Raw genomic sequence first — 27,225 nt, 5'->3', positions numbered from 1 at the left:
TTTTTTGGACAAGAACTCCTTGTCATTTTTGCCCTCCTCTTTTTTTCAGTGACCTCAAAAGAAATTATCAAAATACTAATAATTTTGGGGAAATGTATTTCAAGTAATGTAAAGGAAACCAATCTCAGTTGCCAGAGTTTAAAACTCTGATACATTGCCAGAAATTCATTTTCTCTAAAAGTATTCCAAGCATTTCTGTTTATGGAAATCATAAAACGTTAACTGAGTTTCCTCACCCCCCCAAAAAACATATTACCACATGTCTGGGACTTAAATATTCCTATCAAACTTATGATAAAGATAAAATTCCTTTGTGGTCCTCTCCAAAGCTATTTTTGTTAATTTTCCATGGTCCACGAATCATAGTGATGCCGAGAAAATGGCATTCTTCAGTCAGTCAGGCATGAATTTGCAGTGGTATTTCATCCAGAATGTCTGGCATAGATCGTATAACTCTTTCTAATTTTAAAAATTTTAAAATAACTATACAGTGTCTTACTTGTTTTAAAGAAAATAACTCAAGGGGCACCTGGGTGGCTCAGTTGGTTAAGCGTCCGACTTTGGCTCAAGTCATGATCTCACAGTTCGTGGGTTTGAGCCACGCGTCGGGCTCCGTGCTGACAACTAGCTCAGAGCCTGGAGCCTGTTTCAGATTGTGTCTTCGTCTCTCTCTGACCGTCCCATGCTCATACTGTCTCTCTCTCTCTCAGAAATAAATTTTAAAAATTTTAAAAAGAAATAACTCAAGTACTAGAAAATCATGAATGATATTATTAGCTATATTGTTGATCTCAGACACTAATGTTTAATTAGAAATAGCCTTGGGTGTTTGTTTCCCCTGTATTTCTTCAGTTACACAGGAAATAATAAAAACATGATTTTGATACTGCTGTCACTAAAGAGATTTCTATAACTGGCTTTGGGTGAAATTTTCTCATATAACAAAGTTTATGCATTCATTTTTAGGTTCATTATTATTATTAATAGTAGTAGTAGTAGTAGTTCACAATATGGCAAGCTCTGTTTTAATTGGTAGGGATATGTTTTAGAGGAAGGAAAAAAAAATTTCCTAGTCATACAACTTACATTCTAGTGGAGGAGATAAACAGTAAACAATTAACTACTCTACTTCTGACCTGAGTATATGACACAACTTAGAGTAAGGATCTTGAGTAGTTAGTAGCTACCAGATGATACAACCCAGAAGGCTGGGAGAAATTAACCCTCAGAAATGAACTTTATTCAGTGCACAATAAAGATGATAAATAGGTAGGCAGATAATTGCCCTCTCATTTCTCCTTTCCAAATATTGTTACCAAAGAAAGCAAAATTACCTTTAGTTTAAGGATAAAGAAATTTCAGACAAAGAAAAACTGAGCTAATTGGCTATTAATAAACTCTGTCCAAAGAAATTTCCACTGTATGAACAAAGAAAAAAACAGTACACATAAGGATTAATCTTCAAAAAAATTTTTTGATGTTTATCTATTTTTGAGAGAGAGAGACAAACAGAGCATGAGAAAGAGAGGGACAGAGAGAAAGGGAGACACAGAATCTGAAGCAGGTTCCAGGCTCTGAGCTGACATCACAGAGCACATTGTGGAGCTTGAACCTCTGAATGGCGAGATCATGACTTGAGCTGAAGTTGGACATTCAACCAGCTGAGCCACCCAGGGACTCCAAGATTGATCTTTAAAAGTAAAAAGCTTTTTATTATAACAACCTCATACATATTCCAAAATGGAAAAATATTGTAACAACCTCATATATGCATCTCTCATTTACTTTTAGCAGTTATCAAAGCATGGCTATTCTTGTCTGATTTGTTATCTCATATTAGAAATCCTCTGTTAGATTAATTTGAAATGAATCTAGGATATATGTCATTTAATACAAAATATATATAAGAATTCTTTAAAATATACCATTATTATAAAGTTTAAAAATAGATTAATTATCAGTAAATAGTCAATACATGGCCAAGTTTCCCTGATTAATCCAAACAGGTTTTTATATCTAGTACATTTTTAAATTGTAGGTTTAAACTGTGGGGGGGGGGTGTATGCATGTTACAGTTTACTTACTGATAGAATGGGGTTATCTGTTTGATAAAATTTCTGAGAATTGAATTTTGCTAACAATATCCCCAACCTGTCATTTAACACACCTATCAGGTTTCTCTGTTTTGTGTAATTTCTGTACATTGGTAGAAGGACCTCAAGACTTTCATTTCAAAGTGTTGTTCTGATTTCAATTTACTGTCTCATTTGTGTGATATTAGCAAACGCTTAATATTATTGTTTAGAACCATCCTTTAACGAGGGACTGAAAAATTATTATATTCTTATTTTAAAGTTCTTTTTTACATACAAAATTACTTTATAAAAAGAGAAACTATCTGGTGTAATCAGCTCTTTGGTTACTTTGAGGTACTCTTATTATAGGAGAGGCAGAAAAACTAGGATCAGATTTCAAAATAAAGAGTTAAACATTTAGTATCTTCCTACCCTGCCTGTTTTCTTTTAGTGTCATTATAAACCCAGGCATTAACACACATTTCATGTTGTTAATTTCATTTCAAGTGCAATTCTTGTTGATGATCAGACTGTCTGATCTTTGCTCAAAGGGAAGAATCCCTCACTTTGTTTCCTCTATCCTTCTGATAGAATTTAGTACTCTAAGTGTGGTATCTTAGAGTACTTTGTGGTATGACTTTCTTTGTGGTATGCCTAGAAATTTCAGGATTATCTTTCACCTTTCTGTACCAAATCTGGAATTGGCCTTTTTTTTTTTTTCCTGTGAATCTCTTGTTCAGAGTAAGTACTGATTTATTTTAGATTATTAGCATAAACATATATATTAAATTTTAAATACTCATTATTAGAAAATAAGTAGAATATATGACTTGAAGATTGGTAGAAATCTGTGAATTACAAAACTGTGCTCCATCAAATCCTAATATGGTGGGAATAAAAAAAATAAGTGAAATAGAAAATATGAAACAAAGGGAGAGACAAATAAGATATAGGCAACAAATTTAAATTTATGAGTAATGACAGGCACCTTGAAAGAGAGAGAATAGCTGATAAGTAAACAAATATTTTGAGAGTGGATTTTTTTAACCTCTAGTCTTTTGCTAATTGCCAGAGACACATCTAAAATCTAGGAACACTGAAAGTTTTGTATTAAAGGATTTTAAAACAGAGATAACTGGATAATACTAGCTAACTGAAAGCTGTTCTGAATATATTATTCTAAATTGACAAAGTAGATACAAAGACTAAAACACTTTCTCTAAGTAAAAATTATAATGATATAAAGATAAAAACTTAAACTTAAGAAGAAAATGTAAATTATTAAATTTATCTATATCCAATAGGATAGCATCAAAATGCAGAAATCCAAAATTAGAGATTTTTAATGAAAATTCAATAAATAATAATCATAATAGGTGTTGGTTTACCTCTCTCAGTAAACAACACATTAAGAAAAAAATCATTAAAGTGAGAGAAGATGAGAAATTAACATAGAGAACACATGCCCAAAATGAAGGAAATACTTTTTCAGGTATTATCCCTTTTACACATGTTAAACAAACATACAAAATACTAGTTTCAAATAATTTTACAGACAGTATAAACCAAATTTTCAACAGAGAGAGTTATTTTCCACAGAATCTTCCAGACAATATAGATGTATTTTTATGAGGTTAGAATAGTTGTGAAATCAAATAGAATCCAATAATTTATAGTACAGTAATCTAGAGTGACATATCTAATTGTTAAGTTTTGAGGGAAGCAATGGATGTATCTAACTTTTTTGTCTCTTTCCTCTACCTCTTCTGAATAAATCAGCCATTGGTAGCATACATTCTGCTCTTTATTTCATACTGTTACAAGGGCAGGCTCTTGGGGGGTAAATTACAATCAGAACAGTGTTAGAAAGGATAGCTATTTGGAGGTGAAAAGCATAAGGACTCTTTTGAAGCAGACAGCATATGGCTTTACCCTTTAAACAGTTGGCTTTTGGCAATATTTTATAATCATGAGGCTTGCTTAAATTATGCTGTTTGGTTTTAATTGTTAGAATCTGGACATGTGGCATTAGTCATTAAATGCCAAACAAGCAGCATTTTCAATATGGCAGATCACTGCATTTTATGGCATATTTGGCCATAGCCTAGTAGTAGTTTCAGACAACTATATGCAACAGATTTTAAGTGCTGAACTTAAAAAAGTTGAAGATCTCACGTAAGTAAAACCTAGTATCTCAGAAAAGATAAAGAAGCTATTTTTCTCAACAGCTACCTATAGGCCTTTGCAGAATAAGCATATATACCAGTCACCTTGGCCCCAGAAAATGTGTGGCTCATAGTGGCCATCTTAGCCAAATAAAGGAGACTTCTGTAGAACGTTGATATGGAACAACACAGGTGCAGCTATGTCTGCATAATAAGCTTGGCAGAGATAATATCGTATCTTTTTATGTTAGTTGAGCAGAATGGTATTTGCCATGCTAAAGACTGCTTGTGTCACATGTACTAATAGCACTAGTGTATTTTTAGCTTAAAATTCTCATTGACTGTGATAGGCAGAGTTCACATCTTACATTTCATTGAGTAGGTTGAATAGGAAACAAAGGCACTTCATATAGGCCCTGATGACCAGAACCACCACCACTCCATTACCAAGCATTGAACCTTTCAAATAAAATCTTTATGGAGCAACTTTTCTAGAAGCGAAGGCTTGATTTGTTTTCTGAAATGGCAAATGTAGGACTAATGACCTGATTTCTGAGTATTTGGGGTACCTTACTAATTTTTTCTACTCTATGCTAACAAAGCAAGACATAGAGATAGCAAGTTCTAGGTACAATAAAGTTGCTAAGGAAAAACAGACGAACACAAAAGTACAAATGCAACGCTTGTGTGTGTGTCTGTGTCTGTGTGTCTGTGTGTACCTTATCTATATCACAGACCACATTCACTAAAAATCAGGCTCTGAAACAATACCTGTGATAAACTAAAGGAAACATGATTGAACAGATGAAAAAGTCCCAAAAGCCTCAGCCAAACCCATAGGGAACTTTGGTACTGGGATTGCTCTGCAGAGATGTACTGAATTCTGGCAAGGTTATTTGCCAGGTCTTTATGTCTGCTGCTTTTACTACACAACTTTCAATGTAGAATAGAATTTTAAAATGATACATATAATTAATAATTTATTATTCATATATACGAAGTGTGTGTGTGCAACTGCGCATGTGTGTGTTAAAGTATCTAGAACTCTTAAATCAACCAAGAACAAGGAAGCAAAAATTTGAGAATTCTAGGAAAATGAAGAACTGCAAAGAAGACAGGTAAATAATCTGTATTTCCACGGAAATACTTGCCACCTGTAGCTTAAGATAAGAAATCAAGTCTAATGGAACAGTGGAATATAGTCATATGTATATCATGGCACTGAAACAAATAGACATGAATGAATATGGATTGATCTCACTTTTATTCTTCAAAGGAACAATTTCATATGGATTAAAAAATCTAGACAAGAAAGGTAAATCTATAAATCTTTTAGAGGAAAATGTTGAAAAATTTCTCTATATTTTCATGAGCTTTTGGTAGACAAATATTTCTTAAAAGGACAGAAGATTCTGACTATAAAAAGTTAATTGGACTATGAGTTGAAGAAATTCTATTTGAGAAAAAACTTTAGGGTGCTGAGAAAGCAAATCAAAATTTCAGATATTATAACGGCAATGTACCACAGTGGAATTGTATCAGAATACATTTAAAAACTTCTATAAGTAAATAAGAAAATGGCAGACAACTCATGGGAAAAAGACAGAAGTCTTGAACTTCACACAGGATGGATCTAGTGGCCACTTAACATGTGAAAAGATACTTAACTTTTCTATCTATCAAATAAATAAGTTATAGCCATAATATAATATCTTCACACCTCAATCAGAATGACGAAAATTAAAAGGACAGGTTATACTAAGTTTTGGAAAAAAATGGAACAACTGAGACTCTCATTCACTGCATGTATAGTGAAATGTGGTATGGACAGTTAGGGAAATTCTTGGTGGTATGTATTATAGCTGAACATAAAACATACTCTGTGATCAGATAATTAGAGTCTTACATATATACTAAACTGAAATGTGAACATGTAATCACCAAAAGATATATGCAAGTATATTTAGTTTTTATTAAAAATATCTCTAACTGTAGGAAAATGTCTACCAACTGGATAATGGATCAATAAATTATAGTTTGTTTATATTATGAAATTATCTGTGGCAATAAAAATCAGTGAGCAAGTACTGTTTCAATACAGATGAAAGGACATACTTTGAGAATGAAACCAAACACAAAAGAACATACTCAATGATTCCACTTACATGAGTTTCAAAAATAGGCAAATCTAAACTATGGTTTTAAATATCAATATGGTGGTTCTCTGGGGTGTGAGGGGAGGATATCATGATCAGGAAGGACATGATGTGGCTTTATAGTGTGAGTGAGGTCTCATTTTCTTATTCTGGCTAGGTACTGATTATATAATATGTTAATGTCATGAAAAAATGTTTGTATATGTTTGTGTGTCTTTTTCTGTATTCCTGTTTAACTTGACTGAAATTTTTGCTAAAAATTGTGAGAAATATAGGAGCAATAGGGATAAAATAATTCATATTATAAAGTCTTGAAATAATTATGCTTGACCTCACAAATTTAAGGTTGCAGCTACAGAAAGAGTCATAGCTTTGCTTGGGACTCAAGCATTTACCTGGCTAAAGGGAGAATAATAAAAGAATTTTGATATAAATTTAATTAGTCTTAACCTTTAACCCAAAAGAAGAGGGATTTTCATTTCAGATTTTAATTTTCTGTTGGTGGTGGTGGTGGTGGTGGTTTGTCTGTGTGTGTGTACTTGCATCAGAGGGGCTTATATTCTAACTGGAAATATCTAGGTTGAAGTTGTATTATTAGAAGATATATACTATAGATTATATATATAATGTATACACACATGTGGTTGTAAGTGCAGAACCAGGGCTCTGAGCTATGTGGCTGGATATTTGCAAAGAATCAGAGGGACTTTGGAATTAATTTAATTAATGTACTATTTACATCTATTTTAAGGCTTCTGGAAGCAAATGGATAATTTTCCACATCACTCCTAAAACTTCCAAAGAAACACTGGTTGATAGTTGAGGTATGATCTCCTGAAGGTGGGACAATATACCATAAGGATTGCTGATGTCCTTGCACAAATGGGATAGCTATAGCCATGTTGACTATATGCTGAATGGTTAAGGATGGAGATTTAATAAAATTAAGTTCTGGGATTATTATAAGGGTATACGTCTTTCCAAACCTTTATTTATATTTTTAAACAAAAGGTACTTAACTTTAGTAAAGCTCACAATCATGCCAAGAGCGAAAGGAATAATTTATTTGAATTTTTGTTATTATTGATATGAATTCATCTGTTTCTGACCTCAAAATATGGGTATATTTATGATAACAAACATAGAAAGCCATATAATAAAAATTAATTTATTTATATTAACATAAAGAGGTTATACCTATAAAAATGGATCACTGAAAAGTGAAAAGGCAAGAAAAATTGAGAAAATGTTTGTAATATACGTAACTCAGGATTTATATCTTAATTATACAAAGAGCTCTCAAAATTCTGTAAAAAGTTAAGCTACCTAATAATGAAATGGGCAAAGGAAATTGATAGTCATTCCAAAAAAGAGGAAAGATGAATGGCCAATGAAATATTAAAAGATGTCCAAACATCATTTTAATAATACAGAACTACAAATTGAAATATAATACCATTTCATTAAAATTTAAAAACTTAAAGTTCAAACAACAGTTTTACCCAGTTCCAACAATATGGAGCAAAGCAAATTAGCAAATGCTACTATGCTGAGACTATTTATTGATGCAACCATTTGGAAAGTCATGTGGAATTATGCTTTTGAAATGTGCACTCCACAAATCCACCAAACTCCTAGATAGATATACATTATACATATTCTTGTGTATGTGCAACATAAGTAAAAGAATGTCTATATGAGTATAGTTAGCAGTAACAGAACCCAGGACATAATCCAAATGGCAGTCAAGACCAGATTAAGTAAATGAAGTATAGTATACCATATACAAGGACTTTATACTGCAGTAAAAATGCATACACTATTATTTATTGCAAGACTTGAAACAATCTTGTATATTTAGTTTTGATTGCATCAAAAAAAGAAAAAGACTAAAAATAAATTTAAAATGTTCAGATAGATAAAACATTTAAAAAAGTCTCTTGGGGGGCACCTGGGTGGCTCAGTTGGTTAAGCATCCGACTTCAGCCCAGGTCATGATCTCACAGTTCGTGGGTTCAAGCCCCATGTCGAGGTCTGTGCTGACAGCTAGCTCAGAGCCTGGAGCCTGTTTCAGATTCTGTGTCTCCCTCTCTCTCTGACCCTCCCCTGCTCATGCTGTCTCTCTCTCAGAAATAAATAAAACATTAAACAAAAAAATTAAAAAATAAGTCTCTTGATCAAAAGTGGACTCTGTAAATGGAAAGATAAATAATATAATATGAATAATAATGAAATTTATAAACTGTATTAATGTTTTAGGTGTACTTCTATGATCTTAACATATATTGATATGTGTAATCTTCCAAATAATCCCTAGATAGGATACCACTATTTACAGATATGCAAAAGTACTTAACTCTTAATCTGTGCCCTTAACCACACCAATATGCTAAATCTGTGACTGAAAAGAAATAAACATCATTTTTTTATTCCTAAATAAAAATAGTTTCTAATCTATAAATCGTAAAATAAAGAATTAAGAATATTCAGAAAATTTTGAAAAGGAAGAGTAAAGGGAGTGGAATAGCCTTTCCTAAAAGTGTTATAATTCTTCCATAATTAAAATTTGAATTTGGCGCATATACAGAAGTGAACAAAATATAATTCCAGAAATGGACTCAATTGTACATAGTGTTTCATTATTGAAGTAATGGTCTGTTTCAAGTCATATGGTAAAATTAGACTTTCTGAGTAAGTTTATTTAGGCATGTGGAAAAGATTAATTTTATCTCATTCCTCACCATATCCTACATCAGTATAAACTCCAAATAGATCAAAACTTAAATTAAAAATACAAAATAATGAAAGTAGCAGAAGTAAATATAGGTACATATTTTAGGAAGGAAAAAAACTGGCACAGTGAAAACATTTTTAAAGTACAACACACAATCTGGAGGTCATAAATTAAAGACTGATAAAGGTTACTACATTAAAAATCTAAAAGACAAATTTATATAAGCAAATGAGAAGATAAATGCTATATTGGAAAAACATTGGCAGCTCTTCACAGACGAAAGGACTGATGTCTTAATATACACAGGACTCCAAAAAACTAATAAGATAAACTCAAAATTCAAAAAAAAAGGAAAGGATATACATGGACATTAATGGAAATTACAGAGAAAAAGAAAAAGAAATGGTTTAAAAATATAAAATAGACTCTCATTTATAATCAGATAATTACAAATTAAATTACATTGAGAAATACAAACTATAACAATATACTTATTGGTAAGATTGTAGGGATAGTCTTCACTAATTTTAAGGATGAGTATAAATATGCTACAATGCCTGTGCAGCATATTTTGAAAAAATGTGTCAAAATTAAAAAGGCATTTATTTCTCCACTCAACCCAATAATCTGACTTCTAGGAATTTATTGTCCATATATATATCTGCAAGTTTATAAAGTAACATTCAAGACCATTTGTTACAGAATTATTTATAATAATAAATAATAACCAGAGTATTGGAAATAGCAGTCCATTATTTCCATCATTTCCATTAATCCCACCAGTAGGGCATAATTTATATAAAATATTTATCTTGTACAAAACAAAATAGCATAAAGCTACCTACATACTGATATGGAAAGATTCCCCAGGATAACACTGAGGTATACATACAAAATTACTATTGTAAATGTTTACAATTATGCCAGTGAGACAACTAAAACTTCTTATTTTTGTATCAGATAAAATATGGCCTGTTGAATAATAACTATAAACAAAAGGTAATTTTAACTAATGTTTTTATATTAATGAATACATTTAGTTGAAGTTGGTTTGCTACCAAGGAATTTCTACTATAATGATATTTGCAGTTTTATGATTTTATAGATTATATGTCCAAAATTAGCACAGTTGTATTTTATTTTGTGATTTTTAAGCCATATGTGCTAATGAATTAGTTCTCAGATTCTTTATTGCCTTATACTGTATATTAATGTTGGATTCGATTCATGGTTCATATGCTTATCTAAAAATTGTCTATAATGCTCCAACAGATTTCTTAAATTTCTTTTTTTAACGTTTATTTTTGAGACAGAGCATGAGCCAAGGAGGGGCAGAGAGAGAGGGAGACTCAGAATTTGAAACAGGCTTCAGGCTCTGAGCTGTCAGCACAAAGCCCAATGTGGGGCTTGAACCCATGGACCGTGAGATCATGACCTGAGCCAAAGTCAGTCGCTTAACCGACTGAGCCACCCAGGTGCCCCTAGATTCCTTAGTTCCAATACATATCTTACTAAGATTAAAAAATAATAAAATTTAGCAATGAGCTTAGTGGCAATCTATTCTAAAAGCAGATGAGAAAACGTAATTAGAAATAAGTATCCCTGAACTGGAATAATTATTGAGATATCAACTAAGTCATTCCTTAGGCATTAAATAACTACAGAGACTAATTGTTCCTTTAAATCAGTGGCAAGCTATGAGTATTTTGCTGCTTTGTTTGGCTAAGTCTTGTTTGACTAAATCTTGAAGAAAGCTCTAATTTTATTTCATAATTGAGAAAGATTTTGTATTGATCACCTCACTTACTCTAATGAAATATGGGTATTTTTCTTCTTTGGCATAACCATGTAAGACAGATATTTTCTTGTGTTATGCTTAACATTTGATTATGAATAGATTATTCACATTTTTTATGTTCCATGTAATACTGGCCTAACTGAAAGCTGGAAAATACATATTTTCATGTTCATGTTTTTCATAACATAATATATTGTTTTATTGGTGATTTATTTTGATTGAAAATGATGCCCTATAATTTTCCAGGTATTTTTGCCAAGATCAATCAAGTGCATTTACATTAGAACTTAAATTAGCAATGGCTAATGCCCAAGAATATCTCTGTTCCTATCAGGATTTTGAAAAGAAAATTATTAGATTTTGACTTATGTTAAAGTTCGGTGCAGTTATTTCAATAATAATGTAACTAACCACTCCAAAGGACTTTGACATGATAGTCACATTTTATATCTAAGCATGAACCAAATATCTTCTTATTTTGTTGATAAATATAATGTAAAAGTTTGTTCATTAAGTTGTGGCTGTGAAAGGGGATGCATTTAGTCTGTCTTATTACTGTCACAGTTGCAATTGAGAGCAGTCAGCACCTGTTTTTTGGTAATCACATCAGTTCTTTCTTTTTTACTATACAGATCCAAATGGTTATCACTTTGAAATTCTAGAATAAAATGCTGATAGATAGGGGACCTTGTCATCACCCTGGAAAATCATCTGCCTCTTAGTATTTGCCACTTAATTAAAATAGCATCCCGCAATAATGGAAGGAGGGTGCTGAATATACTGTAAGAAACAAATGCTGCAGAGAAGCCTTGGCGCCTGTGGTTAGACAAGCACTATTATTTATTAATGTATGGATCTCAGAGCCCATGTATCAGAGTACTTTATGACAATAAAATCAACAAGATAGCCTTGAAAACAATAAAAATCTGAGGAGTTATGCTTTCCTTAAACAAAGAATAGCAGTAATGCCCTTTTGATTTGATAGAAAACTCTAGAAGGTTTGAGCTTCTTGACAAATACCACATCCAGAATTTTAATTCTCAGGGAAATTAAATTGCCTTAGATGACCTTCAATCAATTTTAAAAGAGGAAAGTTGTAAAGCTATAAGCCACAGTCCATTTCAGATTAGCACAGTTTATTCCAAGCCTTAATGGTTATATTTCCTATATCAGCTTTATAAATATATTTGAAATTTCCATCAGATTTCTGGAAATGTACCCATAATTCTTGTTATATTAAATATATAAAATTCAATTATTTTTTCTACTTAGTGCAAATTATATTATCTTTTAAATATGAGGTAGATAGAATCCTTTGTGTTTTCTTTTTTAAAAATTTTTTTAATGTTTTATTTATTTCTGAGAGAGAGAGAGAAAGCATGAACAGGGGAGGGTCAGAGAGAGGGAGATACAGAATCTGAAACAGGCGCCACGCTCTGAGCTAGCTGTCAGCACAGAGCCCTACGCAGGGCTCAAACCCACGAATCATGAGATCATGACCTGAGGTGAAGTCGGACGCTTAACTGACTGAGCCACTCAGGTGCCCCTGGATTTTCTTTTAAAACATGTTGGTTATATTCAGAACCTAGGAAAAAATGAAAAAGAAAAAGTTATTATGTTTCAAAAATGTTAATGAAATCACTGAAAAATAAATACTTTTAATATGAAGATTAGATAATTCTGTATAGCAGCTGTATCTGAAAACATTCCGTTCTTGTTAAATATTGGGGGTTTAATGATTGTTGTCTCTCTAAAGGCTATTTATGATATCATGGTACATCTTTACTCCTATGACTTCAAAACAATCAGTCCAGAAAATAATTTCATAACTCAAAAGGAAGGAAAAAAAACAGCTTTGTTTTTTGCCACTGGAAATAAAGATACTATTTCACTGAATACATTAAAATGAAATGTTTTTTCAAATTTTATTTCAATATTCCCTTTGTGAAATTATTAAGATTGGCATGAAAACAACTGTAGATCAAAAGTGAGAGAGGATCCAATGTCAAGAAGAAGATGGAGACATGAGAAAATTAAAAAGAAAAGAACCTAAAATTGGGTATATTGAAAAACCAATACCTGGAAATATAATGATATTAATTAATACATATACTTTTTAAAAAGTTGGTTCAACTTTTGTTGGTTCAATATTTTGTTGAAGCATTTTCTTTTTGAAAAAGCTTTCATATTGAAAATATGTAATCTTCATAAGCATTAAAGTCAAAGTTTCTTCAAATGGAAAAACAAACTATACACTTGTGTCTAAATTTTAATTTTTGCACCCTGAAAAATGGTATTTTATGAACAAAATGGGCATAGATCTTGAAATTTTGCAAACAAAAGTCATATAAATTGTTTTTATTTTTAATTTAATTGTCATTTTAGTATGATTTTTAAAATGAATTAGAATATAAAAACACTTGATTTGTGTTTTAATTTTGCTTTGAATTTGGTAATAAATAAAATCCTCCTCAAAAATTAATATAATTTCATTTAACAAATGTTTCTTGTTTTCCTCCAGTGTTTAAGGCACACTGCTAGCACTGGGGGAAAATGAAGTATCAGTCAGATTATTCACTGACCTTTACCCTGAAGCTCACTAGAAATATAAAATAATAGCTATAAAATGATGTAATAAGCCAAACTTTAATCTATCTGCTTACATTGGCATGATCCATAGTGATAATTGGACATTCTTTACTTCTGGATAATGATACTTATCTTTAAAGGGGGAAATTATCATAGCAGGAAGATAAATCATGTGTAACCAAGTCCTCAGAATGGATTGGAAAGCAGACCTCTAAGGCAGGCTGATTTAAAATAGGAAAATCTCAATGTTACATGAGACTGCAGAAGTGAAAAATCTATCTTCCTGAATTAAAAGTTAAACAAAAGATTTTATCTAAGGTCAAATTTAGTAAAGTATAAAGGCCATATATATTCACTTAAATAACTCTTAGAAGTCTGATGATCAGACTTCTTAACTATAACTATAGTTAACTATAAAAATCATAGCTTTGCAATAAATGACCTCTCAAAATCCATTTTTACTCTGAAAAAATATCTAGTATTATAATCACCATAAACCCCCTCTTCAGAAAAATTAATTTAAAAAATTATCCATTTACATTCAGGAAAAGAATTTAAGGAATAAAAGGCAATTTACAAGTAACTTATAACAAATTATTCCAATGAAGGGTTACTTGTAATAGTTAATAATGGAAATAAAATACATATCATAATAGGACATTGAATTAATAAATTCTGATACATCCATATCATAGGAATAATGTGCAGGTATCTAAATTATATTTTTCAATAATATTTAGATACAAGGTAAATTTTCATGGTGTAATGTTTGATCAAATACATATTTATAATTTTGTTAATACTATATGATCTTAATTTAAATAACTATATATACACATATAGTTATAACTGTAGCTAGGTATATGCATACATAGACATGTATACAGTAAAAATATACATAGCTAAGCATATACATAGCTTCCCTCAAATAAGCCTAAGATTGAAACATTAAAAATGTTATTTTTATCTTTAAGGAAACCATAGATAAATATTCTTCATTTGATGCTTTTTGTATTTATCATTTCTCTATAGTAAGCACATACTTCAAGTATTTTGAGATAAAATTATGATTATTTAATATTTTAGTCAATATTTAATGTTTTGAGCATTTACTCTATGCAGATATTATGCGAGGAATATTATATCACTCTTTTACAACTAACTGTGATATCTAAATTATTTTTATCACGTTTTATAGCAGAGTAAGTGAGGCTTAAGAAGATTGTTGAACTTCACATGGAATTAAACCCATCCTTTAAGAATGTTGGGTTAAGTTTCAATGCAAAATATTTGGTGTATAACAAAAAGTGGAGAAAAATTGTATGTAAAATATTAATCAAGACTCAAGTTATTGTTATAACAAATAGAAGCTTTTCATGAATCAACCGCAAGATGGTATAAAACAATAATTCATTATCAATATAGGATAGAGAGCATTAGAGGGAAAATGATTATTTGTATAAGAAAGAATAATAATTGAGGTCCAGTTTTTCTGTTACTGTGTATGATGGATGAGTTAATTCCTCAGACTAATGAATCAAGTCTTTCTTTTGGCTGGAACTAATGAACTAGGATGTTTTGCTGACTTAATATTGTAAGGTAACCACTCCTCTGAAATAGACATAGTTCTTGACAACAGCAATCATATGTTAGATAATGATCATGGTGAAACCTTACCTGAAGTCACTAATTTATTTTTTCCCCTTAAAGGAGTTTGAGAGATCATGGAGGAAGGGGTTAATGGACTATAGCTAAGAAAAAATAGGGAATAACCTAGTTTGAAAACAGAAGAGATTTATTTATCATTGAGGAGGATCATAATTATAACCAGGAATGTAGTTTGACAATATTATTTATTAATTTGAATATGCATTCGTCAGCTTTTGTCCATTATTTATATCATCTCAAGTACATAGAATAACCCAATGAGAGTGATATCATATGGGATGCTTTTCTAAATGAAGAAGAAAGTAGAATGATGGAGTAATAATGAATGATAAAGAAGTCCCTAACAAATATGGAATAGGAAAGGACATCAAGACATCTGATGAATGAGACATTATATTGGTACTTAAACATGATTCACAAACTTAGTACTCTTAAGGGATATTTCAACATCAAAGACATGGGGACAATGGATATTGTTAATATTGTGTTCCATTATCCATGCATAATCCAACTACAGAACTTAAAAAATAGGAATAGCCAAAGGAGGATGAACAGTGTGATCATGCTATAAAACATTTCTTGGCTATTGCGTATTTATAGTGTCCAGGGTTTCCAGAAAAATGGTGCCTACTTTAAATTGTGCCTGAGACTCATGACAGATTACAAAAGACCTCCTGTATATTTGCATGTGGAAACATATGGCAGCTGATCAAAAAAAGAAAAAAATATCAAATAGAATTTAGTACACACACTACAGCTAGTGAAGTACATAGAACAAGCATTTTCAGTTTTGCTTTTCAACATATGCAGATATCACTCATGCAGCTAAAAAGATGACAAATTACTTAACAAACATACAGAACCAGCTATGCAACAGACGCTCTTCTTCGTTTTTATAAATGATGACTCAGAGTAATCCTCATAAAAATCCTTATGGTATCAGAATTATTATTCCCATTTACAGACGACAAAACAAGAAACAAAGAGCGGTTTAGAAATTTGCCAAATTATGTAGCTGGAACTGGCTGATAGGGATTATGAATTATGCAGTCCAGCCTCAAAGTCATTGCTTTAACCACAAGATTTCTCTGTGTCTCATGAGTTTAACAACATCTTAGTTGATTGGACTACAAGTAGAACCACCTGGGTTTCAACTCCACTTCTACCATTTACTAGCATTCTGTATGTATGAAATGGAGGTACAGCAGTGGTCTAATTCACTTCTCATGGGGGAAAATGGGATAGTATAAGAGATATGCTTTGTTTTTCCTCCCTTTTTTTCCAGTGTTGAGAAAAACCTGGAAGAAAGGGAAATGGTGTTATGTTTCTTGGAAAAATACATCATCTCATATAGACCCTATTCTATTCCATCTCTACACCTGCCATTGTTCTCTTTCATTGAGATTATCAAATATTTTCCTTAAGTGGATAACTCTCAGTATGATGACCTTTTGAATTTTTCAATTTCTAGGAAAACATTATTGTAGTTACTGTGATACTGAGTCACAGAAATAAATAAGTATCTATGTAGAAAACTGTTACTCTGGGATCATGATATAAGAAGAGTGTGGCCAGGTGGGATTTAGGTCACTTTACTTACATAGAGGTTCAAACTCTGACACCTGATTCATACCTGCATGAGACTGATGTTTGAGTTTTTCCTCCTAGAAAAGCTGAGGATGGGCAGCCTACAGTTTTCAATAGATAATCGCCCCTGAATTCTTATTTTATTATATTTTATTTTATTGTATATTTAGTTTTTTTTTTTATTTATATCCAAGTTAGTTAGCATATAGTGTAACAATGATTTCAGGAGTAGATTCCTTAATGATGCTTACCCATTTAGTCCATCCCCCTTCACACAGCCTCTTCAGCAACCCTCTCTTTGTTCTCCGTATTTAATAATCTCTTATGTTTTGCCCCTCCCTATTTTTATATTATTTTTGCTGCCCTTCCCTTATGTTCATCTGTTCAGTGTCTTAAAGTCCTCATATGACAGAAATCATTTTTTTTTTCTGGTGACTAATTTCGTTTAGCATACTACCCTCTAGTTCTATCCACTTAGTTGCAAATGGCAAGATTTCATTCCTTTTGATTGCCAAGTAATACTCGACTGTGTGTGTGTGTGTGTGTGTATACACCACATCTTTTTAATCCATTCATCCATCGATGGATATTTGGGCTCTTTCCATCCTTTGCCTACTGTTGATAGTGCTGCTATAAACATTGGGGTGCATGTGCCCTTTTGAAACAGCATACCTGTATCCCTTGGATAAATACTTAGTAGTGTAATTGCTGGGGCTAGGGTAGTTCTATTTTTAATATTTTGAGGAACCTCCATACTCCTTTCCAGAGTGGCTGCACCACCACCAGCAGTGCAAAAGAGTTCCTGTTTCTCCTCATCCTTGCCAACACCTGTTGTTGCCTGAGTTGTTAATGTTAGCTATTCTGACAGGTGTGGGGTGGTATCTCATTGTGGTTTTGATTTGTATTTCCCTGATGATGAGTGATGTTGAGCATTTTTTCATGTGTTAGTTGGCCATCTGGATGTCTTTGGAGAAGTGTCTATCCATGTCTTTTGCCCATTTCATCATTGGATTATTTGTGTTTTGGGTGTTGAGTTTGATACGTTCTTTATAGATTTTGGATACTAACCTTTTATCTGATATGTCGTTTGCAAATATCTTCTCCCGTTCCATCAGTTGCTGTTTAGTTTTGCTGATTGTTTCCTTCGCTGTGCAGAAGCTTTTTATTTTGATGAGGTCGCAATAGTTCGTTTTTGCTTTTATTTGCCTTGCCTCTGGAGACATGTTGAATAAGAAGTTGCTGCAGCCAAGGTCGAAGAGGTTTTTGCCTGCTTTCTCCTTGATGATTTTGATCGCTTCCTGTCTTACATTCAGGTCTTTCATCGATATTGAGTTTATTTTTGAGTATGGTGTAAGAAAGTGGTCCAGGTTCATTTTTCTGCATGTCACTGTCCAGTTTTCCCATCACCACTTGCTGAAGAGACTGTCTATTCCATTGAATATTATTCCCTGCTTTCTCTAATATTAGTTGGCTATATGTTTGTGGGTCCATTTCTGGGTTCTTTATTCTGTTCCTTTGACCTGAGTGTCTGTTTCTGTGCTAGTATCATACTGTCTTGATGATTCCAGCTTTGTAATACAACTTGAAGTCCGGGATTAAGATGCCTCAGAATGGTTTTCTCCTTTGACCATTCAGAGTCTTTTCTGGTTCCATTCCAGAAATTTTAAGATTGTTTGTTCTAGCTCTCTGAAGAATGCTGGTGTTCTTTTGATAGGAATTGCACTGAATATGTAGATTGCTTTGGGTAGTATTGACATTTTAACAATATTTGTTCTTCCTGCCCAGGAGCATGGAATATTCTTCCATTTTTTTGTGTCTTCTTCAATTTCTTTCATAAGCTTTCTATAGTTTTCAGTGTATAGATTTTTCACCTCATAAGTTAGTTTTTTTCCTAGGAATTTTATGGTTTTTGGTTGAATTATAAATGGGATCAATTCATTGATTTCTCTTTCTTTTGCTTCATTGTTAGTGTATAGGAATGAAACTGATTTCTGTGCATTGATTTTGTATCCTTCGACTTTCCTGAATTCCTGGAACAGTTCTAACAGCTTTTTGGTGCAGTCTTTTGGGTTTTCCATATAGAGTATCATGTCGTTGCTAAGAGTGAAAGTTTGACCACTTCCTGACCAATTTGGATGCCTTTTATTCCTTTGTGTTGTCTGATTTCTGAAGCTGAGACTTCCAATACTATGTTGAATAACAGTGGCAAAAGTGGACATCCCTGTTGTTTTGTTCTGGACCTTAGGGGGAAATCTCTCAGTTTCTCCTATTGAGGATGATATTAGCATTGGGTCTTTCATATACGGCTTTTATGATCTTGACGTATGATCCTTCTATCCCTACTTTCTTACGGGTTTTTATCAAGAAAGGATGCTGTATTTTGTCAAATGCTTTCTCTGCATCTATTGAGAGGATCTTATTGTTCTTGCCCTTTCTTTTATTGATATGATGAATCATACTGATTGTTTTGCAGATATTGAAGCAGATACCTGCATCCCAGGTGTAAATCCCACTTGGTGGTGGTGAATAATTTTTTTAATGTATTGTTGGATCCGGCTGGCTAATGCCTTGAGGACTTTTGCATCCATGTTCATCAGGGAAATTGGTCTGTAGTTCTCCTTTTTACTGGGGTTTTTGTCTGGCTTTGGAAACAAGGTAATGCTGGCTTCATAAAAAGTGTTTGGAAGTTTTCCTTCCATTCTATTTGTTACAACAGCTGCAAGAGAATAGGTATTAAGTCTGCCTTAAATGTTTGGTAGAATTCCTCTAGAAAGCCATTTGGCTTTGGACTCTTGTGTTTTTGGGAGATTTTTGATTACTAATTTGGTATCTTTACTGGTTATGGGTCTGTTCAAATTTTCTATTTCTTCCTGTTTCAGTTTTGGTAGTTTATGTTTCTAGGAATTTATCAATTTCTTCCAGGTTGCCCATTTTATTGACATATAATTGCTCACATATTCTCTTATTATTGTTTTTATTTCTGCTGTGTTGGTTGTGATCTCTCCTCTTTCATTCTGGATTTTATTTGTTTTGGTCCTTTCCTTTTTACTTTTTGATCAAACTGGATAGTGGTTTATCAGTTTTGTTAATTATTTTAAAGAACCACTTCTGATGTCATTGATCTGTTCTACTGGGTTTTGTTGTTGTTGTTGTTGTTGTTTGTTTCAATAGCATTGATTTTTGCTCTAATCTTCATTATTTCCTGACTTCTTCAGATTTTGGGTTATTATTTGCTGTTCTTTTTCCAGCTCTTTAAGGTGTAAGGTTAGCTTGTGTATCTGAGACCTTTCTTCCTTCTTTAGGAAGGCCTAGAGTGCTATATACTTCCCTCTTATGACCACCTTTCCTGCGTCCCAGAGATTTGAGGCTGTGATGTTATCATTTTCATTGGCTTCCATGTACTTTTTAATTTCTTTAACTTCTTAGTTAGTCCATTCATTCTTTAGTAGGATACTTTTAGTCTCCAAGTATTTGTTAAATTTCCAAATTTTTTCTTGTGGTTGATTTCAAGTTTCATAGTATTGTGGTCTGAAAATATGCACAGTATAACCTCAATCATTTTATACTTGTTGAGCACTGATTTGTGTCCCAGTATGTGATCTATTCTGGAGAACATTCTATGTGCATTGGAGAAGGATGTATATTCCACTACTTTAGGATGAAATGTTTTGAATATATCTGTGATGTCCATCTTGGTTCAATATGTCATTCAAACCCACTGTTTCCTTGTTGATTTTCTGTTTAGATGATCTGTCCATTGCTGTGAGTGGGGTGTTGAAGTCCCCTACTATTATGCTATTATTATCAATGAGTTTCTTCAGGTTTGTGATTAATTGATTTATATATTTGGGTGCTCTCACATTTGGAGCATAAATGTATACAATTGTTATGTTTTCTTGGTGGATAGACCCCTTAATTATGATATAATGCCCTTCTTCATCTTTTGTTACAGTCTTTATTTTAAAGTCTGGATTGTCTAATATAAGCATGGTTGCTCTGGCTTTCTTTTGGTGACCATTAGCATGATAGATAGTTCTCCATCCCCTTACTTTCAATCTGAAGGTGTCTTTAGGTCTAAAGTGGGTCTCTTGCTAACAGCATATAAATGGATCTTGTTTTCTGATCCATTCTGTTACCCTGTGTCTTTTGATTGAAGCATTTAGTCCATTGATGTTTAGAGTGAGTACTGAAAGATATGAATTTCTTGCCATTATGTTTCTTGTAGAGTTGAAGTGTCTGGAGGTGTGCTCTGGTCCTTTCTAGTCTTTGTTGCTTTTGGTTTTTATTTGTTTCTTTATTTCATCTTGACTGCCCTCAGAGAGTCCCCCTTAAAATTTCTTGCAGGGCTGGTTTAGTGGTCATGAACTCCTTTAATTTTTGTTTGTCTGGGAGACTTTTGATCTCTCCTTCTATTTTGAATGACAGTCTTGCTGGATAAAGAATTCTTGCCTGCATATTTTTTTTCTGATTCAGCACATTGATTATGTCCTGTCACTCCTTTCTGGCCTGCCAAGTTTCTATGGCTGTCTGCTGCAGATCTGATCTGTCTTCCCTTATAGCTTAAGGACTATTTTTTTCCCTGATGCTTTCATAATTCTTTTCTTGCCTTAGTATTTTGTGAATTTGACTATGGTATGCCTGTTAATGGTCGGGTTTTGTTGAATTTAGAATCACGATAGTAAGAATATTATGGAGAATAATGAAGCAGAAAAAAAGAGAGAGAGACTAAGGTAAAAGAGCATGATTTAAGAATTAGAGAAATCAAAGACTCATTACAAAGGAACAACATCAGAATCATAGGAGTCCCAGAAGATGAAGAGAGAGAAAAAGCAATAGAAGTGTTTTGTGTGCAAATCATAGCAGAAAACTTTCCTAACCCGGGGAAAGACACAGACATCAAAATCCATGAAGCACAGAGGACTCCCATTAGATTCTCTCCCACCCTCTCCCCCGTCTCTGTCCTCTCTCTGCAAGCAAAAATAGCTCCCTGCCCTCTGTGGCTTCACTCTCCCTTAGTTTACATCTCTGTGCCACGTAGCTGCCAAGTTCTGTAGTTCAGGTTGTGCAGATTGTAGTATTAATCCCCAAATCAGTTTTCTAGGTGTGCATGGTGGTTTAGTGTTGAACTGGCTGTATTTTTCATGGACTCCAGACACACAAAAAAATTTCCATGCTGTTTTGCCATCTTGGCTCCCTCTCTTCTGCATTCATACAAGAGAATCATTAAGGTGATTAAGGCACTAATTTCCCACCCCTCCCAGATCTGTCAAGAAGCCTACCACTGAAGCATTCTTGGACAAATGATGGGAGAGCATCTTTGAATTTCCACATCTTTGACAATTGTCTTTCACTTTTTAATTTCATTTCAAGACTTCCTTTTTTCTTAGTGGTTGAATAAGTGAATTCTCTCTCATTACTGAATCAAGTCTAGAGAACTGTTAGTTTCATCTTTTATCAATCTTATATTGGCTTTCTGAACCATTTTCACTTAATTGATTATACATTCTCTACTGTTGATTTAACATTGTGACTTTTCTTTTAATAAACTAGTTTCTTCAAAAAGTGTTTTTTTAATAAAAAATATGTTGCACTAACTTATCTCAATTGTAACCTGGAATTTTAATAATTTATCTCTTGCTTACATGAAAGATAGTCTTCTTTATGTGTTCTCCCTCCAACTTGTTATGTTTCCTATCACTATTCATCTATTTTATTGATGCATTTTCTTCATTATTTCTTAAAAGGAATGTATTCTTGGTCTGTAACTGATGACATATTTAGGAAATTTATGCTGTTATTTGCTTTATTGACTTGTGTATTTCTTTTTTATGCTCAATTGGGTAATTTTAAAAAAATTATATTCTTACATTTTCCAGTTCTATAGTGTTATATCCTGTTTCAGGAAGCACTAACTTAGCTGATTTATGTATTTTATAAGTTCTGTCCTTTTCCTGATTATTCTCTACTTTCCAGGTAAATAATCCACATTAGTATACAGACTGCAAGAACACTCTATTCTTGCATTTCATCTCTTTGTTACACTCACTAATAACAATATCACGTATGTATCTTTTTTCAGTGTATGTACACATTTCAAATATATATTAACTGTTTTTAGTCTCATAATTTACATTTGATTACAACTGTGATTCTTACGATGAATAGTTTGAAGTGGTTAAATCCTTCCTCATTTTTGAGTATGTCTGACTTGCATGTTTTCTAGCATTTTTTTTACTACCTTCCATGTGAAACATTCACATATCCAATTTCATAAGGGAAAATTCAAAAATAGCATGACAGAAAATATCATGCATTTGGCAATTGGCACCTAACGTTTGATGTATGCCCTCATTCTGGTCACCTATTACTTAGGAATTTTAGAGTTTTTGAGTTTATACTCAGTTATTATATAGACAAAGTTGCTTCAAACATCAGAACTATTGGGAGAATCTGTCCACCTTTCTATTATCCATCTGCATAGACATTGTCTTCTACTCAGGGAATAAAGTCTTTGTAATCACTTGAGAACATTTTATTCATTATTCACCTTCTTGGTGCACATATTATCATGTGTCTCCCAGGAGTACCTATATATATGTGGTTTTCCACAATTATTAAACTGCAATTATGTAATTAATAATGTTTTGCTTTGGTGTTAATGTATGAATGCCATATCTTTGAAAAAGTACAGCATTGGGAACAATAATCGTTCAAAATTTAAATACTTTGTCTTACTTTTATACTTCATGACACTCTTTGGTAACTTCATAATTTATTCATTAAAGGAGGTAGCACAGCTGTAAAAGTAGCCCCTCTGGGAACAGTGTGAAGTTTCTGTTGAAATGGAGGAAATACATGGGTTTAATTGATCAATGAATTTATGACGACTCATTTTCTGTTAAAAAAGAAAAGGTCTCTGGCAAGGACAAAAGCAAAAGACAACAACCAGCGGAAAACCATTTGTGGAGATTTTGACTCTATTAACCTTACTGTAATGTAAGATATTTTTTTCCTAGACACTAAGATTGTGTTAGTTACTATAGTATCTTAGATATGCTTTGTTCTTTTGCTGAGTAGTTGCGTTGTATAAAATTCTTATTTTATTCTATAATAAACAAAACTTGAACTAGAGAAACTCAGCCACACCTTTGATTTTCTGAGAAATGTATACTTTTCATTAAAATACTTTTTCTTTTCACCAGAGTCTTTAAGAAACAGGTAGGTGCTTTTTTTTCCTATCCAGCCTTAAATTAAGAAGCAGTCCCTCCTTTAGAAGTCTGTAGTAAGTGTCATTCTTAACATGTCTCTTCTCACCTATTCCGGAATTTGGGAGATTTAATCACAAAAACAAACTCAGTATCAAATTGACCATGACAGTAAACATTTTGATCATTTGCTTTCTGTCATGTCTCTTAAGTGCAGATGATACATGTGTGATCAGAGAAAAAGTAATTGTTCATCCAGAATGAATGTTTTTGAATATGAACTTTTGCAGTTGTCTCAAGCCTCAATTACTTTCTCTTTTCCTTAGAGATTAGAATAAAAAAGAATCCACTTATAATGCTACTCTTTTTTGAAGTTGTTAGTGGAAGGATAATCTGAATTCATTATTTTTTATAATTCCTACTTTTCTAGTGTCTCTACATGATTGCAAGAATAGTACTGGAAATTCTGGAATGAGAAATTCTCTGAAAACATTAAACAGATTAGAGGAAGGTCAAACCAATGGGATTATAATTTGGAATATAAAGTGAGAGAAAAGGTGAAATAATAGAGTGGTAAACGAAGTACACAGGAAGAAAGAAAATTGGAATTAAAAAATGTTTTATAGAAAGAGCAGTAATTTCTATTTCTGGATACAGCGTTTCATCTTAATTAGGATGAATCAACTATTTAAAATACGTAAAAACATCTAAATAAATTTTTGAAGCTTATCAAATTAGAGAATGGTCAAACTAGCCTATCATATATGATTGTACATCCTCTAATTGAGAATGATATTTGCATTATAAATAACTTAAAAGAACTAGAATTATACTTTGTCACATGTGAAAATTATATGAAATTTAAATCAATTGACCATATATGGTTGCATTTATTTTTGAATTCTGAGTTCTAGTCCATTGGTCTCTGTGTGTGCTTACACTGTGACCATCTGTTTTGAGTAGTACAGCTTAATAGTTTTGAAATTGAACATTGAGTACTCCAACTCATATTTTGTTTTTGTTTTTGTTTTTTTCAATGTTGTTTTGGTTGTCCAGGGCCCCTTGTGGTTCTATTTGTATGTAAGGATCAACTTTTTCATTTTTGGTACAGTTTTTTGGTGCTTCAGTGGTCAATAGGGACCCTCTAGGTACAAAATTGTGTGCTTTGATCTAAGTATTCTATTGCCACCTCTTCAACCCCCTCAACCAGCTGGGTGTAAATGGGAGCACTCAGAAATTGCTTCTCTGAACCTAATTTTGTACCTCTGGTTGTTAAATATGCAATACCAAACAATTTTATTGACCTTGTCTCCAAAAAGTATATATTCCCCTGCTACAAATGCTTACCTAGAGAAGCCAATGCAGCTTGAAGTTGTTTTCTGAATAACGGTGTTCAAAAGATTCTCTCTCTTCCCTGTATGTCACTATAAAAGAACTTTAGAGTGTGTCTTTCTCTAGCCACTGTCACATATGGGACTTAGTATTATACCTTCTGAATGGTTGGAATGAGGAATAAGAACAGTTTTTCTCACTTAACCAATAATTTCCGTAGCTGAGAGATGGCCTTTAAAATTGTATATCTTGTGCTTAAGTACTGGCAGTGAATATGACATAAAATGTTCCTTCCTTTGTGGTAGTTAGCTCAATTTTTCAGAGAGAGAATGTGATAGACTGCTTAAGAAAGGGTTTCTATCTTGAGATGCATTGATGAAGAGTCTCCACACATCAGCTATGGTTTCCACTTCCTTTTCCTTTGCAGATATAGGTGATAGTATTTTATTTTTATAAAAAATTTAAGATTATTTTGGGAAAGTTGAGGATGATATACCTTGTAAGCTTTGATTGGTTGCACACTAAGTAAAAAGTACATAAATGTTTTGTTATTTTTTTCATCAAGGAAAGAGGAGCATCAAGGAAAGAAAGCAACACGTGAGACAAATTATCCTTGTTTACCTAGTTACTAGACATTATAGGACTGTATACATGTAAGGAAATCTCCAAGTATTATGATTATATAATCAATTTGTTAGCAATATTTTAATGTTGCATTATAACATTTTATCTTGCTAAAAATTAAACTTACAAACATTTTTAAAAGGACCTCAGTGGGCTTTAGAAATCTTTTTACTTGAGGAAATTATGAGGAAATGGGAAGATTATTTCTCTTATTTCATTCCAAGTAATTAGCACTTTAAGAAGCTGAAGGTAGGATAGCTAAGAAGAAAGACAGAGGTTGGCTTACATATTACTGAGAAAAATATCTGATTTAAAATAGAAGCCAGAGAAGTCACAATCTGATGGCTTAGAGGATTAGTCTTGTTTTTCTTGTTGACAGAGAGAAGTATAATCAAAGATAAAGTCATCATATTCAAACAATTAGATAAGATTATTCCATCACTCAAAATACCTATTTTTATCTATAGCTCAAATTATAAGTAATTTTCTTCTTAAATTATATTGAAAAAAAGATTTTATTCAGATGTTATAAATTTGCCTTATTCCATTATAATTTTAAACATGTCAATTCATCCTTGTAGTGATTGCTTATAATTGAAATATATAATACTAAGTTTTGGTCTGAAAATGGTGTCAAGCATTATGTCTTCCTGTTTCCTGAGTGAACAGAATTAATAGAAAAAACATAGGCAAGAAATTCTTACCCATTTAAAGCAACCCCCCAACACACACATGGATGTTGTCTCTTACATATATTCATTTTAATGAGAAAATTTTATTATATTTTGCAACGAAAGGAAGAGTTGGAAAACAAATAATGGCTAAGGAGAAATCCTAAATTTTACTCCATCTATTTGATTAAAATACAGTTGTTTGGAGAATAGTAATGTTTTTATTTCTTACACACACACACCCCGAGCTGAGAAAAGTACACTTGGAAAGGAGGCATAAATATAGAATTCTAAGTGACTGCTGCTTACTAAGGAATTGGTAAACTTACAGACAAAATAACTAATATGGTCTGTAACTAACAGCCAGATGTACATTCCTATATTTGTGTTTGTAACACTATCCATCTGATAATTCCAAGAATTTGCTTAATTAATTTTGATTAACACTATAATCTAGATGTAGTGACAACTTCAGATGAGAAAAAAAAGGAAGGGAATGGAGGAGGGCCAATTAAGAATGTTCCTAAACTTAATAATGACAAACTTGCTCGTCATCGTACATGTGGAGATAAAAATTTAGGAGATGAAATCATACAGAATAAGCATATATATATATATATA

General features: G+C 32.4%; 1 long non-coding RNA gene across 5 annotated transcripts in view; it reads left to right on the top strand.

Annotated features, from left to right (window-relative positions):
* Positions 1-1,633: 1,633 nt before the first annotated feature.
* LOC144225862 (uncharacterized) overlaps positions 1,634-27,225 on the top strand; it is a 207,766-nt gene continuing 182,174 nt past the window's right edge. For all 5 annotated transcript variants that reach the window (XR_013333442.1, XR_013333438.1, XR_013333441.1 and 2 more), the window contains exon 1: positions 1,634-1,698. This is a non-coding gene — a long non-coding RNA (uncharacterized LOC144225862). The remainder of the gene's footprint in view (positions 1,699-27,225) is intronic.

Source organism: Crocuta crocuta, unplaced genomic scaffold, assembly GCF_008692635.1.
Source record: "Crocuta crocuta isolate KB4526 unplaced genomic scaffold, BGI_CrCroc_1.0 scaffold131, whole genome shotgun sequence".
Taxonomy (NCBI): domain Eukaryota; kingdom Metazoa; phylum Chordata; class Mammalia; order Carnivora; family Hyaenidae; genus Crocuta; species Crocuta crocuta.
This window is presented reverse-complemented; position numbering and strand designations above follow the sequence as displayed.